Source organism: Myotis yumanensis, unplaced genomic scaffold (genome assembly GCF_028538775.1).
Source record: "Myotis yumanensis isolate MYYU_CA2020_CCGP unplaced genomic scaffold, mMyoYum1.0.hap1 SCAF_1, whole genome shotgun sequence".
NCBI classification, from domain to species: domain Eukaryota; kingdom Metazoa; phylum Chordata; class Mammalia; order Chiroptera; family Vespertilionidae; genus Myotis; species Myotis yumanensis.
Window position 1 is genome coordinate 51045827 of NW_027223752.1, and position 17625 is coordinate 51063451.

Sequence of the window (17625 nt, forward strand, 5' to 3'; positions counted from 1 at the left end):
ACAGCCATGGGATGGGAGAAAATAACTGCCAAGCATGTCTCTGATAAGGAACTTTTATCTAGAAAATATAAAGAACCCTTATAATTTGGTGATAATAACAACTCAATAATAAAAATATAGGGTGTCCCAAAATTCACACAAGATTTGCAATTGAATTTAATCGCAAATCTTGAGTGAATTTTGGGACACCCTATACAAATAACCCAATTTAAAAATGGGCAAAGGATCTGAATAGACATTTCACTAAAGAATATACACAAATGGCCGAAACCGGTTTGGCTCAGTGGATAGAGCGTCGGCCTGCGGACTGAAGGGTCCCGGGTTCGATTCCGGTCAAGGGCATGTACATTGGTTGCGGGCACATCCCCAGTAGGAGGTGTGCAGGAGGCAGCTGGTCGATGTTTCTCTCTCATCGATGTTTCTAACTCTCTATCCCTCTCCCTTCCTCTCTGTAAAAAATCAATAAAATATATTTAAAAAAAAAAAAAAGAATATACACAAATGGCCAATAAGCACATGAAGAAAGAAAAAGTATACCATCGCACCAAAAAAATTTAAGCTACCTAGGAATAAACTTAACTAAAGAGGTAAAAGACCTCTACTCAGAAAACTACAGGACGATGAAAAAAGAGATAGAGGAAGATATAAAGAGATGGAAGAACATACCATGTTCTTGGATTGGTAGAATCAACATCATTAAAATGTCCATACTGCCCAAAGCAATCTATAAATTCAACGCACTTCCCATTAAAATACCAACGGCATATTTCACAGACCTAGAACGAACTCTCCAAAAATTCATCTGGAATGAAAAACGACCCCGAATAGCTGCAGCAATCCTGAGAAAGAGCAAAGTAGGTGGGACCTCAATACCAGATATCAAGCTGTATTACAAAGCCACTGTTCTCAAAACTGCCTGGTACTGGCACAAGAACAGACATATAGATCAATGGAATAGAATAGAGAGCCCAGAAATCAGCCCCAACCAATATGCTCAATTAATATTTGACAAAGGAGGCAAGAACATACAATGGAGCCAAGATAGTCTCTTCAATAAATGGTGTTGGGAAAATTGGACAGATATATGCAAGAAAATGAAACTAGACCACCAACTTACACCATACACAAGAATAAACTCAAAATGGATAAAGGACTTAAATATACGATGGGAAACCATAAAAATACTAGAAGAATCCAAAGGCAACAAAATCTCAGACATATGCCAAAGCAATTTCTTCACCAATACAGATCCTAGGGCATTGGAAACTAAAGAGAAAATAAACAAATGGGACTACATCAAAATAAAAAGTTTCTGCACAGCAAAAGAAACCATCAACAAAACAACAAGAAAGCCCACTACATGGGAGAACATATTTGCCAACATTATATCTGATAAGGGCCTAATCTCTAACATTTATAGGGGACTCATACACCTTAACAAAAGGAAGATAAACAATCCAATCAAAAAATGGGCAAAGGACCTAAATAGACACCTTTTAAAAGAGGACATTCAGAAAGCCAAGAGACATATGAAAACTTGCTCAAAGTCCCTAATCATCCGAGAGATGCAAATCAAAACAACAATGAGGTGCCATCTCACACCTGTCAGAATGGCTATCATCAACAAATCAACAAACGACAAGTGCTGGAGAGGATATGGAGAAAAAGGAACACTTGTGCACTGCTGGTGGGAATGCAGACTGGTGCAGCCACTATGGAAGACAGTATGGAGTTTCCTCAGAAAACTGGAAATGGAACTCCCATTTGACCCTGTGATCCCACTTCTAGGAATATATCCCAAGAAACCAGAAACACCAATCAGAAAGGATATATGCACCCATATGTTCATAGCAGCACAATTCACCATAGCTAAGATCCGGAAACAGCCTAAGTGCCCATCAGTAGATGAATGGATTAGAAAACTGTGGTACATCTACACGATGGAATACTATGCTGCTGTAAAAAAGAAGGAACTCTTACCATTTGCAACAGCATGGATGGAACTGGAGAGCATTATGCTACGTGAAATAAGACAGTCAATGAAGGAAAAATACCACATGATCTCACTCATTCATGGATAATAGAGCCCATTATAAACTTTTGAACAATAATAGATACAGAGGCAGAGTTGCCTCGAACAGACTGTCAAACTACAGCAGGAAGGCCGGGGAGGGTGGGAGGTGGCAGGGGGGCGGTAAGAGATCAACCAAAGGACTTGTATGCATGCATATAAGCATAACCAATGGACATAAGACACTGGGGGGTAGGGGAGGCCAGGGGATTGTCAAGGGCGGGGGGAAAAAAAGGAGACATATGTAATACTCTTTGTAATAATTTAAGCAATAAAAAAAATTATAAAAAAAAAGAAAGGAAAAGTAAAACCACAGTGAGATATCAGCTCCCTCCCTCTAGGATGGCTAGAATGAAAAAGTCAGATCATACAAGTGTTGATGAAGCTGTGGAGAAACCAGATCCTCATACACTGCTGGTGGGAAGGAAAAATGGTGTAGCTGCTGTGATCAACAGTCTGTCTGTTCTTCAAAAGGCTGAACGTGTAGTCACTACCTGACCCAGCAGTTCCATTCCTGGGTGTATATTCAAGAAAAATTAAAACATGTTTCCTTGTTTCTTAGTAATTAACAGTCCGTTTTTATTGGGTTCAGACCAGGAGTCCATGAGTCTTGAGGACCCCTGTGTCTCTCAGTTTTCTGTAGGCCTGTTTCTGTAGCCTCATGAGCTGCCTTTTCTTCAGGTCATGGGTCTTGGCCTTCTCCTTCCTCTTCTCTTCCTGAGTGTCCGTGACTTGCTGGTACTTCCAGCCAGATGCCTAGAGAGGCAAAGCTCTGTAAGGCTCTGTGCTCCTCCCAGCATCAGCTAAGCCATTGGCATTATCGGCGCTGCCCACAGTGGCATCCACAGACCATCAGGAGAAAAAGCCATCGTCTGCCAGCCTTGGGGACTGCAAGTTCACCCCCCTCGTGGGCCCAGATACCCAAGTTAGCCCACTCAGCATAACCTGGAACTCACTAAAAACATGTTTACACAAAAACTCATATGCCGGTATTCTTCATTGCATTATCCCTACTGGATAAAATGTGTAAACAACTTAAATGTCCATCAACTGATGAAAAAATGAAATGTGGTATATCCATAAAACAAGGTATTTTTTAAAATGGGTGAACCTTAAAAAAAGAAAAGAAAAAAAAGAAAAGAAAAGAAAAAGCCGAACTGGTTTGGCTCAGTGGATAGAGCGTCAGCCTGCGGACTGAAAGGTCCCAGGTTCGATTCCGGTCAAGGGCATGTACCTTGGTTGCGGGCACATCCCCAGTGGGGGGCGTGCAGGAGGCAGCTGATCGATCTCTCTCATCGATGTTTCTAACTCTCTGTCCCTCTCCCTTCTTCTCTGTGAAAAATCAGTAAAATATTTTTTAAAAAAAAGGGTGAACCTTGAAAACATTATGCTAAGTGAAAGAAGCGAGTCCCAAAGGACTGTATGATGTGTGATCCATTTATATGAAATGTCTAGAGCAGCCGTTGGCAAACTACGGCCGGCGGGCCAGATCCGGCCCATTTGAAATGAATAAAACTAAAAAAAAAAAAAGACCGTACCCTTTTATGTAATGATGTTTACTTTGAATTTATATTAGTTCACACAAACACTCCATCCATGCTTTTGTTCCGGCCCTCCGGTCCAGTTTAAAAACCCATTGTGGCCCTCGAGTCAAAAAGTTTGCCCACCCCTGCTCTAGAACATCAAAGGAGATTAGTAGTTGCCTAGATCTGGGGGGCTGAGGATTGGGGGAAATGAGGAGCGACTGCTAATGGGTATAGAGTTTCTTTTGGGAGTGATTAAAATGTTCTAAAATTGTGGTGATGGACCATAGCCGGTTTGGCTCAGTGGATAGAGCATTGGCCCACGGACTGAAGGGTCCCAGGTTCGATTCTGGACAAGGACACATACAGGTTGCAGCAGGAGGCAACCAATCCATGTGTCTCTCTCACATCAATGTTTCTGTCTCTCCCCCTCCTTTCCACTCTCTCTAAAACAAACAAACAAAACAGTGGAAAAAATCCTTGGGTGAGAATTAACAAAAAATATATTAAAAAGTAAAATTTTGGTGATGTTTGCACAACTATGCAAATAGACTTAAAACCATTGAATTGCACAATTAAATGCATGAATTGTATGTTATGTAAATTACATCTTGATAAAAGCTATAAATTCATAGTAAGTGAAGTATCAGTTTAAGTGTGCAAACAATCCATTGTTACAGGTAGAGAAACTGGGGTGGGCAGGGCAAAGTCACCCAAGCGGAGGGTAGGGATGAGGTAAAGTAGAAAGTAAGCTTGAAGGGGCCTCTCTAGAGCTGTGGGAGCCTGGAAGCTCTGTGCTCCTGGGAGGGCTGTGTCTGGAGGGGTTTGCTGCCATCCTGTGGAATTATTGAAGATTACACCTATGGTGACCAAGGCCTAATCTCCACCCATATCTGATTGAAGCTAGCCGTTAACAGGTGCTCTGCCCCATACAAGAGACAGGCCCAGCCAGCTGATAGGATAGGCTTGAAAAAAATAACTGCAATCTATCTATACGCTTATTTGCATTGGTACCAGCAACAAGCTGTAGAAACAGAAGGAAATGTGAATCACTGAGGTCTGGAATTAAGGAAGGCTCCAAAGTGAAGAGGAGAAGGGAGAAAGGGCATCCAAGGCTGAAGACACAGCACAAGCAAAGGCCTGGAGGTGTGAAGTGCATGGTGGTGACATCCCTGAGCAGCCAGGAGGCTGTCACTTGCTGCATGGGGCCTGGCACTCAGTAGATGCTGAGTAAATATATAAATGCATGATTGCTAGATTTGCAGAGCATACGCTCTTTGCACAATTGATGTATCTGAGGAAAGCCTTATATGGCTTGCTTACCAGGCAGAAAGGGAACCTAGTAAGAGGGTCAAATAGCCTGGAGCTCCTATAGAGGGAAAGAGCCTTTAGTGCCCCAATGATACTGACAACACCTCTGTTATTACTTCCTGTGGTGTTTGACAGAATGCCTTCACACTACCTCATCTGAGTCTTCTCTCAGCCCATTGAATAGATTAGGAAACTGAGGCACAGAGAGGTAGTAGAGCTGGGGTTTAAACCTGGGCCTCCTTGTTCTAAGCCCCTGCTCTCTGATGACTTATCCATGTACTGATGAGAAGGAGCAGGGGAACTTGGGGCAGGGGAAGGGGAAAAGGTATGGTCTAAATTGGCTGAGATAGAGATTTTCTTTTTGAATATTGAGGAGAGACTCAGGAATGCCAGAGCCTGGAGCAGGAGGTTTGGGCATGTTCTAAAATGCAGGTTGGATTAGGAATCTGCCATAGCTCCCCATTGCTCTCAGAGCAGCCTGGTATCTAAGGTTCCTTCATGAGTAGCAGTAGCTCACTCAGTGATTAAAATCACTGGCCTGGCCCCATGCCAGGTAGCTCAATTGGTTGGAATGTCATCCCAAAAAGCCAAGGTTTTGGGTTCAGTACCCAGTCAGGGGACATATAAGAATCAATCAATTAATGAATAGATAAGTGGAACAACAAATCTCTCTCTCTCTCAAATCAATAAATTAAAATTTAAATTAAAAAAAAAAGCACCAGCGAAGAAGAAACCAAGATGGCGGCAAAGGTAAACACTGGAAATTGCTGCCTCGCAAAACTACTTCAAAAATACAACTAAAAGACAAAACTGACATCATCCAAACCACAGGAAGGCTGGCTGAGTGGAAATTCTACAACTAGAAGGAAAGAGAAAAGCACACTGAGACTCAGAGGAGATGCGGAAGTAAAGTACAGAGGTACAGAGGCGCCACAGAAAGGGCTGGCAACTGAAAACGCGGTTGTCTTTTTCAATCGGGAGGGAGTCTGAAGCTCCCGAAGGCCCTGACTCCAGTTCCAGGCGAGTCTCTGGGGACTCAGACTAATAGGGGGAGACACTGGACTGTCTGGCATTGGTCGAAACTCGAGGGCGGATTTCTCTCAGAGGTGCTTGCAGCAATTACCGGGACACTGAGAAGGGGGGTCTCTTAGGGTAGGACTGAGGATCAGCCATAGCTGTTTGCTCCGGCCTGTTGATTCCCTGAGACCCCACACCACCCAAGCTGTGTGCAGAGGCTTTTGCATAAGAAAGGACTGACCCATTGCAATCTGAACAAGAATCCAAGACGTCACCGCAGCAGGTCTCGAGATAGATAGCACAGATACCAACATGCGTCCATACTTGAAATCTTCATTTTTTATAAACTCAACAATGATATCCTTCTCTGGTTGGATCTGAAGCATCTTCAAGGTCAAACACAGAAAGGGAGTTGGCTTTATGTTGCCACCATAGATGCCACCGACAAACCTTAACTCCATGGCTTTACCAACTACAAGTTCAGCCATAAGTCCAAAGCACTCCTCTTTCCAGTGCTTGGACTCATAGATTCGAGTCCGGATGTTCTTCTCCACCAGATACTGTGGGTTGGTGCCGTGAATGCTGCGGGCATCCTTCACCGTGCGGTTCGCCATTTTAAAACGCTTTCAGTTCTGTTTCCCCCGGGTCCTTTAGTGGGTCATATCCCGGTTAAAAACACACACACACACACACACACACACACACACACACACACACACAGAGACTCAAAACAGATACGAAGAAAGATGGAGGAAGTCCCCTTTACTTTTTATTTTATTTTTTTTATTTTTATTTTTTTGGGGGGGGGAGGGGGAAGGTTGGAGAGCTTATTATTTACATGTGTAAAGGATGTGGGAACAGGAGCTGGGGTGAGGTGCAGCTGGGAAGATGACTCCAGCTCAGTCCGTGATGATGAGCTCATCTACCCCCCAGTCTTCATAGCTCCCGTCAGGCAGGTAGCGCCGAATGATGAGAATGATGATGGGATCTTTCGGGCCTTGAGCTCTTTCATGGCGATAAGCAGGGGATCTGTCTCCCCCTTCAGTTCCACCATCACGGGGGCACACATCGAGATCTGGAGGGCTCGGGTGCCCAGCACGCGGGCTCGCTCATACTTGGTCATATATGGTGCGGTGATCCGCTTCTGGTTGGCCTGCGGTCGCTGTCCAGAGGGGAGGATCTCAAGGTTCTCCTGGCCCTCTTCCTCAGCATTCTCCAAGTCATTGAGTTCTTCATCCTCCTCCATATCCTCAAAGTCGTCGCCATCAAAATTGTCCTCGTTGTCTGCCATGACACCCGCGCCGCAGCGACGGGGATCTGCGCTCGGCACCCGTGCCCAGACACTCACAAACTGCGCGCCTCCACCTCGCTCAGCTCAGCGCAAGGCTCAGCGCGCTGTAACCGGGAAGCAATCTGGCAGTCCCCTTTGAATAGCTCACGTGAGCAGCTTGAAACCGGACGTGCCGCAGCGGAGGGGACTTCCTGCCCTGGTAGATTCAAGAATAGCCAGGTTCTCTAGCCAGGTTCCAGCCAGGTTCTGTCTTTAGTGTCCTGTTCCATCTGTATTTATACCAGTTCATTTTAATGCTATCCGTTCTATTTCAAAGGTTAGGGCGTTTGTTATCTCCATTCCAAGGTCACTACTCTACTGTAAGGTTAAAAAACAAAAACGCCCTAAACTATTCTTGTAGCTGCCGTGGGAGTGGATCTCAGTCCTTCGGCGTAGAGAGGTGACTTCATATTTTCAGGAGGCTCTTTGGCCTAAACCTAAACTGAGTCCATTGCTCATTTCCTCTCCGGCTCCTCTCGTGGCTTTTCTTAGATCTTTCAGGAGATTTTGAGTGGCTCCTGTGCCTATGACTATGGTGATGACCTGGGGACTTGGAACGGGATCTGTGCCGTCTATCTCGGGACCTGCTGCGGTGACGTCTTGGATTCGTGCTCCGATGCCTCTCTCGGCGAGGGGAAGGGCTCCTCCTTTTTGGAGACCGACTCTGCCTTCTGGCGGACTGGCTCCCACTTCTCCTGTAGCGCAGCGTGGGAGAGCGACGGGGCTTGTCCAAGTCCTGGTAGCTTCTCCGGCGGTGATCAGCTGATGGTACTCTCTGCAACTTCTCGTCCTCTTCTCCCTCTTCTTCACTGGACTGGACATCAGACATGTCCTCTTCTAGAGCGCTAACCCGAGGCTCCAATTGCTCAGCTTCCTCTGGCACATAGCGTTTCTGTAGCCAGGGCAGAATATCACAGACTCTCTCACTGTGTAGTAGTTCATCAAAGAACTCATCTACGTGCATCAGCTCAAACTCTCCATTTCGGTTCTGGCTCTTAATTTTTCTATAATCGTTGTACAGAGGCTCCAAGTATTTGTAGCAATCAATTGCAGTGCCTGTCAGCCTCCTATAAAGTGCTCCCAACATGCATCCATACTTGAAATCTTCATTTTTTATAAACTCAACAATGATATCCTTCTCTGGTTGGATCTGAAGCATCTTCAAGGTCAAACACAGAAAGGGAGTTGGCTTTATGTTGCCACCATAGACGCCACCGACAAACCTTAACTCCATGGCTTTACCAACTACAAGTTCAGCCATAAGTCCAAAGCACTCCTCTTTCCAGTGCTTGGACTCACAGATTCGAGTCCGGATGATCTTCTCCACGGGATACTGTGGGTTGGTGCCGTGAATGCTGTGGGCATCGTCCACCGTGCGGTTCGCCATTTTAAAACGCTTTCAGTTCTATTTCCCTCGGGTCCTTTAGCGGGTCATATCCCGGTTAAAAACACACACACACAAAAAACAGATACGAAGAAAGATGGAGGAAGTCCCCTTTACTTTTTATTTTATTTTTTTTATTTTTTATTTTTTTTTTGGGGGGGGGAAGGTTGGAGAGCTTATTATTTACATGTGTAAAGGATGTGGGAACAGGAGCTGGGGTGAGGTGCAGCTGGGAAGATGACTCCAGCTCAGTCCGTGATGATGAGCTCATCTACCCCCCAGTCTTCATAGCTCCCGTCAGGCAGGTAGCGCCGAATGATGATGGGAATCTTTCGGGCCTTGAGCTCTTTCATGGCGATAAGCAGGGGATCTGTCTCCCCCTTCAGTTCCACCATCACGGGGGCACACATCGAGATCTGGAGGGCTCGCTCATACTTGGTCATATATGGCGCGGTGATCCGCTTCTGGTTGGCCTGCGGTCGCTGTCCAGAGGGGAGGATCTCAAGGTTCTCCTGGCCCTCTTCCTCAGCATTCTCCAAGTCATCGAGTTCTTCATCCTCCTCCATATCCTCAAAGTCGTCGCCATCAAAATTGTCCTCGTTGTCTGCCATGACACCCGCGCCGCAGCGACGGGGATCTGCGCTCGGCACCCGTGCCCGGAGACCCACAAACTGCGCGCCTCCGCCTCGCTCAGCTCAGCCCAAGGCTCAGCGCAATGCGCGTTCTCTGCGCCTGTGCCGGAACCGGGAAGCAATCCGGCAGTCCCCTTTGAATAGCTCACGTGAGCAGCTTGAAACCGGACGTGCCGCAGCGGAGGGGACTTCCTGCCCTGGTAGATTCAAGAATAGCCAGGTTCTCTAGCCAGGTTCCAGCCAGGTTCTGTCTTTAGTGTCCTGTTCCATCTGTATTTATACCAGTTCATTTTAATCCTATCCGTTCTTTTTCAAAGGTTAGGGCGTTTGTTAATCTAAATTTGTTGAGTTTAATGCTTTCTAGGTTAATCTCTGTGTTCCATTATAAAGGCTATTCCAAGGTCACTGCTCTACTGGTAAGCTACAAGGAAGTGACTGAAGGAGATTATCCTACCCAGTAAAGGTTATGTCCTCCCAGCCTGGCTGCCTGCCTTCCCTGGGACTGCCCTGTGTCACTGAGTATCCAGGGCTATAGCTTTTGGTGCTTTCCCTAGTGGGCAGACCCCTGGGGATGTGGGCCCAACAAGTCCCACATTTATTGCCAACAGTCTTAGTCCAAGTCCTTCATAAGTAGTACATAGTATTTCTGTAACACTTGGGGGTCTTATCTTACTGATTCATTCCCTTCCTTAGTCTTGTTAATTCCTAACTCCAGGGGAAAAATCCTCACCTGGGGAAACAACCTTTCTCCGGAGGTGGTCTTGTTTAAAACACATAGCTCTGAGAGGGGGAGCAAGCATATTAAGAACAGTATGCCGAGGAGAGAGACCAAGATGGCAGCGTAGGTAAACACCGGAGACCGCTGCCGCAAACAACCATTTCAAAAATACAACTAAAAGACTGAACGGACATCACCCAGAACCACAGGAAGGCTGGCTGAAGAGAGACTCTACAACTAGAAGGAAAGAGAACAGCAAATCGAGGCTCAGAGGCGGCGCAGTGTGGAAAATACAAAGGTACCGAGGTGCGCGCGCAAAGCGGGCTGCTGGCTGAGGGCGCGGTTGTTGTTTTCTGTCGGGAGTGAGTCTCAGACTCTGGGCTCCAGATCCGGGCGAGTCTCTAGGGACCCAGACTCAAACGGGAGAAGCGGGATTATCCGGCATCAGTTGGGACCTGAGGGCAGCTTTCTCTCCGAGGTTTGCAGCGGCTGCTGGGGTTCTGAGAAGCAGAGCCTCTGGGAACGGGACTGAGCGTGGCCATAACTGCTCCCATCCGCCCGCCCTGTTGATCCCGCCCCGCCCAAAACCTGCGCACAGCCATTTGCCGATTGCCTCAGGCAAAGGCTGGATTAGCACCTCCCCAGAAGGCAGACGTTTTCCACACAGCTGATTTCCACAGCCAGCCGGCCTGGTGGTCAAACCCCTCTAGTGTTAACTACAACAATTAAGGCTTGGCTAGAACAAGACTGCGCACAGAGACCACAAGGGGGTGCACCAAGAAAGCATAAAAGATGCGGAGACAAAAAAACATGACAGAAATGGAGGATATGGAGCTAAGAATCGCAATTTTGAGGGCTTGCCATAAATTTGTGCAGAGCCTCACGAAAACTAATGAGACCCTCGATGCTACGATAAAGAAATTAGAAAGTAAGCATACACGGACTGAAATAAAGAATATTATACCCAATAGCAGACCAGAGGAGTACAATAATCAAACCAAAGATTCGACAAAAAACACCCAATTGGAAAAGCAAAATGAAAAAAGAATCCGAAAGTGTGAAGATAGTGTAAGGAGCCTCTGGGACAGCTTTAAGCGGTCTAATATCAGAGTCATTGGAGTGCCAGAAGATGAGAGACAGCAAGATATTGAAAACCTATTTCAAGAAATAATGGCAGAAAACTTCCCCCACCTGGTGAAAGAAATGGACTTACAGGTCCAAGAAGCGCAGAGAACCCCAAACAAAAGGAATCCAAAGAGGACCACACCAAGACACATCATCATTAAAATGCCAAGAGCAAAAGACAAAGAGAAAATCTTAAAAGCAGCAAGAGAAAGAGGCTCAATTACCTACAAGGGAATACCCATACGACTGTCAGCTGATTTCTCAACAGAAACTTTGCAGGCCAGAAGGGAATGGCAAGAAATATTCAAAGTGCTGAATACCAAGAACCTACAACCAAGATTACTTTATCCAGCAAAGCTATCATTCAGAATTGAAGGTCAGATAAAGAGCTTCACAGATAAGGAAAAGCTAAAGGAGTTCATCACCGCCAAACCAGTATTATATGAAATGCTGAAAGGTATCCTTTAAGAAGAGGAAGAAGAAGAAAAAGGTAAAGATACAAATTATGAACAACAAACATGCATCTATCAACAAATGAATCTAAGAATCAAGTGAATAAATAACCTGATGTACAGAATGAACTGGTGATTATAATAGAATCAGGGACATAGAAAGGGAATAGACTGACTATTCTTGGGGGAAAAAGGGGTGTGGGAGATGCGGGAAGTGACTGGACAAAAATCATGCACCTATGGATGAACACAGTGGGTGGGGAGTGAGGGTGGAGGGTGGGGTGGGAGCTGGAAGGAGGGGAGTTATAGGGGGAAAAAAGAGGAACAAATGTAATAATCTGAACAATAAAGATTTAATAAAAAAAAAAAAAAAAAAAAAGAACAGTATGCCATATATGCCAGGTCCCTTGAAACATATGCTGTGCAGATGTTTCTTCCCTGCAGTGACTGTGTCAAGCAGCAAGGTTGGACAGGCTTCCAGCATCTGTCTCCTGAGACAAACTGTGCTAGGGTGAGGGACTGCGGCATGGAAGGGTTACGGAATGTGGGAGGGGGAGGGACTGAGGCCTGGAAAAGGTTACCGATTGTGTCAGGCAGAGAAAAATTGCTAGATTGTCTTAGCAAACAATGTGTTATGCTTAAATCCAGCCAGGTGTGACTCTGTTTACCTCCCCTCCGTTCTCATGAACTTTTTGTGAACTTCTAATGAAGTGCTTTGTATTTTTTTTAACACTGTTTTGCTGTAAAGGATCATACAGCACCTTTGGTCTCTGCCACATGCTCCGAATCTCCCAGAAGGGGAGATAGGTGCTGTGGTCAGCTGGCCAGCTTAATAAAAGGCTTTCAAATTTAAATTCTGAGTTGTGGTCTATCTCGTTGATCCAACCCATAACAAAACAAGCCAGGCTTTCTTTTTTTTTCTTTTAGATTTTAAATTGATTTTTATAAAGAGAGGAAAGGAGAGGGAGAGAGAGAAACATCTATAGAGCGAAAACATTATGGGCTGCCTTCTTCACACCCTTTTTCAGGGATCAAGCCCGAAATCCGGGCACCTGCCCTGACCTGAATCAAACAGGCAACCTTTCAGTGCACAGGACAATGCCCAACAAACTGAGCCACATTGGCCAGGGCACATCATTCTAATAACCATAATCTGGGGGGTAGTCGGGTGGGGTGAATCTTCCATAAAGAGAGCATGGATCTATAAACTGTAGTCTGTTTATACATTGTAATTCTACAGAGTGTGCTGTCCAATGCTGTCATTAGTCACAAGTGCCTACTGAGTGCTTGAAATGTGCTAAGTGCAAAACATACCCTGGATTTGGAAGATTTAGGACAAAAACAGAATGTAGAACACTTTCATATCTTTTATGTTGATTACATGTTGAAGTAATACTTTGGATCTGTTAAACCCAATAAAATGTAATAAGATCAACTTCATGTGTTTTTCTTTTGCTCACTTAATTTGCTTTCTAAAAATTTAATTAAGACTGTTTCTACTTGACTGACCTGAGACAATGAAAGAAACAAACTGTAAGCAGAGCTAATAAGTGGCGAATATCCTAAATAGCTCCGAGTGCGAAGAACAAAGTCTAGAAAGAAAAACAGAATCTTCACACTTGCTAAGCCACACGATCTATATCTATACAACCCCCAATAAGTTGCTTACATTAGAACTAAGTATATGAGTCTTCTTTCCAAGGTGCTTTTTTTTCAAACTCTACCGCCCAGCCTCGCCGAAGCAAGGCCTCCAAAAATTAGGTTGCCTCCCAAAAAAAAATGGGAGAGAGAGAGTATGCTTTGGTTTGTGTTAACGCACACCTCGGGTAAAAGTAACTTCTATTACACTAATAGTGGCTATGTAATTCCAGGAATTAGTGCTTTATGAAGATTTTAAGTTACTGTGTAAATAAGAGTCTAGTTTTTGGAAATGTAGATTGAAGGAAATTTTAAGATTTTCCGTTTTAAATTTACACTTTGTGCAATGCATTGTGGGTATGTAAATAAGGTGAGTCGATTCCGGAAATATCTTAGTGCTTACTTGGTGTGCCTTGCGTCACCATTAGGGGGCGAAGCGGAGGATTGGCTGACTGCGATCTAAACGTCTTCTCGATCAGACCTGAGCTTTATGTTTTCTGTGTTTATACATCTGAGTTTGATTTCTGTAAAATAAAGACTTTGGTGTTAAAATGAACATGAAAATATTAGCAAATAAGTGACTGGCCAAAAATTCAGGATGGTGGTTCCTCTCTTCGATGGGGAGTTAGAGGTGTGTGACTGGGAAAGGGAACACAAGGGGTTTTAAAATTTGTCAATTTCCTTTTTTTTTAAGCTGCACGGTGGGCGCACTGGGAATACATTATTTTCTCCACCCCCCCTTTTTAAAAATCTTTATTGTTGGAAGTATTACATAGGTCCTTTCAGGGAATACATTCTTGAATATTTTGCATTTTTGCTGTTTGACAAAAATTCCGGACAGTGTCCTGTTTAAAATTGGAGCTTGCATGCTCGGTTTCAGGTTTCTTACCCACCTGACGCCACTGCTCGGATGAAATCTTGTATTCGAGTCTGAGACCTTCCGCCCATCTTCTTATCCCATCTGCTTTTCAAGTGAGTTGTTCTCTGCTCTGGGGCGCTCAGCTGCCAGATCCGACCAGCCTACACGCACTCCTCCCTAACGGTCCATTGATTCAGATCCATCGTGGTAACAGAACAACCTTGGGAAAGGAAACTGCAGCTCTTTTTTCTTTTCTTTTTTCTTTCTACCTACTGGTGCAAACATTCTGCTTCCCAACATAAAAAAGTCTTTAGCCCTGGCTGGTTGCGAAGGGTCCCAGGTTCGATTCCTGTCAAGGGCAGATGCCCGGGTTGCAGGCTCGATCGCCAGTAGGGGGCGTGCAGGAGTCAGCCAATCAGTGATTCTCATCATTGATGTTTCGATGTCTCTCCCTCTCTTCCTCTCTGAAATCCATAAAAATATATTTTAAAAAACACTTTTATTGCATTCACTGGTTTGGCTCAGTGGATAAAGCGTTGGCCTGCGGACTGAAGGGTCCCAGGTTCGATTCCAGTCAAGGGCATGTACCTTGGTTTCGGACGCATCCCCAGTGAGGGGTGTGCAGGAGGCAGCTGATCGATGTTTCTCTCTCATCAATGTTTCTAACTCTCTATCCCTCTCCCTTCCTCTCTGTAAAAAATTAATAAAATATATTTTAAAAAAGAATAGTATTTTTTAAAAAACGCTTTTATTTTATTTTATTTTATTTTATTTTATTTTATTTTATAGGGAAATGGAGGGAGGGAGAGAGAAACATCGATCGTTTGCCTCTGGTACACACCCTGATCTGGGTAACCCACAACCTGGGTACGTGCTCTGACTGAGAACGAACTGGCAGCCTTTGGATGCACAGAACCACGCTCAACCACTTGAGCCACATGGGCCAGGGCCACTTCCCAAATTTGACACCTTCTCTGAGCTGGTACATTGGTTTTCATTTTGTTGATTCTTTTGCTAACAAGTCGAACATATTTGACATAGAATTGATTTAAATTTTTCTAATACTGTACATTTAGAAAACATCTTTATGCAGTCTGATTCACTTGCCATACAAATTACCCATTTAAAATGTAGGGTTTTTAGTATATTCATAGAGTTGTGTAATCATTACCACAACCTAATTTTAGAACATTTTCGTCACCTCAAAAAGAAACTCAGAGCTCATTAGCAAGTTACTCTCCACACACACCCCAGACTCTGGCAACCACTAACGTACGTTTTGTCTCTAAAGTGTCTATTCTGGACATATCATATACAGGCATTTGTCTGTATGCCCAGAAGATTGGTTCCAGGTCCCCCAGCCATAGCAAAGTCTATGGATGCTCAAGTCCCTTAAAGAAAATAGCATAGTTTTGCATGTAACCTGTAACATCTTCCTATATACCTTAAATCAAATCTAGATTACTTATAATACCTAATACAATGTACATGCTATACCTCCCTAGCCAGTTTGGCTCAGTGGATAGAGCATCGGCCTGTGGACTGAAGGGTCTCAGGTTCGATTCCCATTAAGGACACATGCCTGGGTTGCAGGCTCGATCCCCGGTAGGGAGCGTGCAGGAGGCAGCTAATCAATGATTCTCTCTCATCATTGATGTTTCTAACTCTCTCCCCCTCTCTCTTCCTCTCAGAAATCAATAAAAATATATTTTAAACATTGTTATACTGATTGTTAAGGGAATAATGACAAGGAAAAAAGTCTGTACAGTACATACTCAGTATAGATGCAACTGATGTAGGCCTAACTACATTGTACACATCAGCAACAATGTGACATTTTTTCCAAATATTTTCCATCTGTAGTTAGTTGGCCAATTTAAATTAAAGCAGACCTTTTGTAACTGGTCTCTTTTGCTTAGCATGTTTGTGAGGTTCACCCACACAAACATTTGTTTTGATGCTCTACTATGTGTTTGCTCCATTTCACAAGGTAACGGCAAGTTAGAGGCCTGTGGAGGAGCAAAGTTCCCGCCCTATGATAATAGCTACACCTCATAGGACTTGCCAAGGGCAAAGGCACTGATATCATACATTTAAGTAGATACAAAGGGTTAATATTTTGTGCATTGTAAATATTGATATTTTAAGCTGATTAGATCACTTTTAATGGTAAACAATGGTAGGTAAATATCCAAGGAAGCTGATACCACCATAACTTTTTATTTTTTTAATTTTCCCAAAGAGTTTATTTGGGAAAAACTCCGACCAAGGAACGGAGAGACCCTGCATCTAAAAGAAGGTGTTGGGCCTCTTGGTGGTGAAGCGTGGCTTGTGCTGGCGACGAAGGACCCGGTGTGGCAACGGGAACTTGATCTTGGAGTCGTGGAACTGCTTGACTGCTGGTCGGCGGCACTTGCTGGCTGCAATCTCCTCCACCTTCATGCTCTGGATTGAGTGGGTGCGGGCACGGTGCCGGGCCCCCATATCTCGGTAGCACCGGGTGACGGCGCCTGCGGTGGTCAGGTCCCGGTCCGGTACATGTTGTGGGTGCCACTGCGGGAATCAGCGCAGCCAGATGACAAAGTTCTTTACCCGAAGGGGGGATTTTTCAAACACCTGCCCACAGTAGACGATTTCCCCTGAAGACTTCTTCATCTTCTTTAGTTGAGACACAAAGTACCAGAAGCGGGACTTGGCAACAACATGGTTAGGTGCAAAGATGCGCATGCGGTAGAGGGGTGGCGTGGCACTTGGGGGTGGGCAGGCAGCGCCCCACCACCTTGTACTCGAAGAAGCGTGCCGGAGGCCTTCATGGCGTTCTCCCCGTGCTCACCATCACCCACAAAAGGACCACCACCATAACTTTTTAATTTTAATTTTTCACATAACTGTTTTTTGTTCTTGAACTTGTTTGCCACTTCTATTTATCCAAGAATTGAATACAAATATATTTTTATACCTGCAAGTGCTTTATTGATTATTCAATCATAATATATATATATATATATATATATATATATATATACACACACATATATATATTTTTTAGATAGGGAGAGAAAGAGAGAGAGAAACATCAATGTGAGAGTGAAATATCAATCAGCTGCCTTCTGTACACCCCCCTCCCCCTTCCAGGGATTGAGTAAAAAATCTGGGCATGAGCCCTGACCTGTAATCAAACTGGCATGGTATGACACCCAACCAACTGAGCCATACTGACCAGGGCACTCAATCATATTTTTGATGACAAAATAAGTACATTAGTTGAATTTTAAAACTTGTCCCACATTCTTTGAACTTAAATTTCTATGCATTAATGTTTTTCTTCTGGACTAACTTATCATTACAATTATTTGTAGTACATGCTCCATTAATATAAATACATTTCACATTTTGATAATTATTAAACACTAGGGGGGGGGGTCCCTCAGCCTGGTCTATGCCCTCTTGCAGTCTGGGACCCCTTGGAGGATGTCCACCTGCTGGCTTAGGCCCACTCGGTGGGGGATCGGGCCTAAGCTGGCAGTCAGACATCCCTCTGGCAGCCCGGCAGCCTTCGGGGGAT

The 17625-nt window shown here is 44.5% G+C and overlaps 1 non-coding gene and 4 pseudogenes across 1 annotated transcript; all 5 read right to left on the bottom strand.

The window, feature by feature from the left end:
• Positions 1–2861: 2861 nt before the first annotated feature.
• LOC139001323 (small nucleolar RNA SNORD35) lies at positions 2862–2948 on the bottom strand. The gene has a single exon (XR_011469948.1). It is a non-coding gene; the product is annotated as a small nucleolar RNA SNORD35 (small nucleolar RNA).
• Positions 2949–6748: 3800 nt separating this feature from the next.
• On the bottom strand, positions 6749–7213 carry LOC139002869 (DNA-directed RNA polymerases I, II, and III subunit RPABC2 pseudogene; annotated as a pseudogene).
• A 445-nt stretch (positions 7214–7658) lies between these two features.
• LOC139001717 (pre-mRNA-splicing factor 38A pseudogene) lies at positions 7659–8639 on the bottom strand (annotated as a pseudogene).
• A 172-nt stretch (positions 8640–8811) lies between these two features.
• On the bottom strand, positions 8812–9281 carry LOC139002876 (DNA-directed RNA polymerases I, II, and III subunit RPABC2 pseudogene; annotated as a pseudogene).
• A 7048-nt stretch (positions 9282–16329) lies between these two features.
• LOC139002882 (large ribosomal subunit protein eL20 pseudogene) lies at positions 16330–16873 on the bottom strand (annotated as a pseudogene).
• Positions 16874–17625: the final 752 nt, after the last annotated feature.